This window comes from Penaeus monodon, chromosome 20, assembly GCF_015228065.2.
Source record: "Penaeus monodon isolate SGIC_2016 chromosome 20, NSTDA_Pmon_1, whole genome shotgun sequence".
NCBI classification, from domain to species: Eukaryota; Metazoa; Arthropoda; class Malacostraca; order Decapoda; family Penaeidae; genus Penaeus; species Penaeus monodon.
The window spans coordinates 31,816,981-31,817,287 of NC_051405.1; positions in this window are offsets into that span (position 1 = coordinate 31,816,981).

Genomic DNA, 307 nt, shown 5'->3' on the forward strand with positions numbered 1-307 from the left:
CCTGCCGAGGGCCTGTGTTTACTCTCACAACAGGAGCCGTGTTCTACCTCTACCTCACCTGTCCGACACGCACTTGCCGCCGCCACCACCACTCACTCACTCGCCGCAACCCAACACTACGGCGGCATTGCTCATCAAGGTTCAGCCGTAATACCAAAATCGATACCAGAACGTCAAATTCAACTTCACTCCACAACCTCAATCCTACTTCCAATCATTTCCGATCCCGCCTGCAACACCATTATGCAACACCGCCAATCTAAGACAGACAGACAGCCGACAAACGTACTGACCCTAAAACCTACCA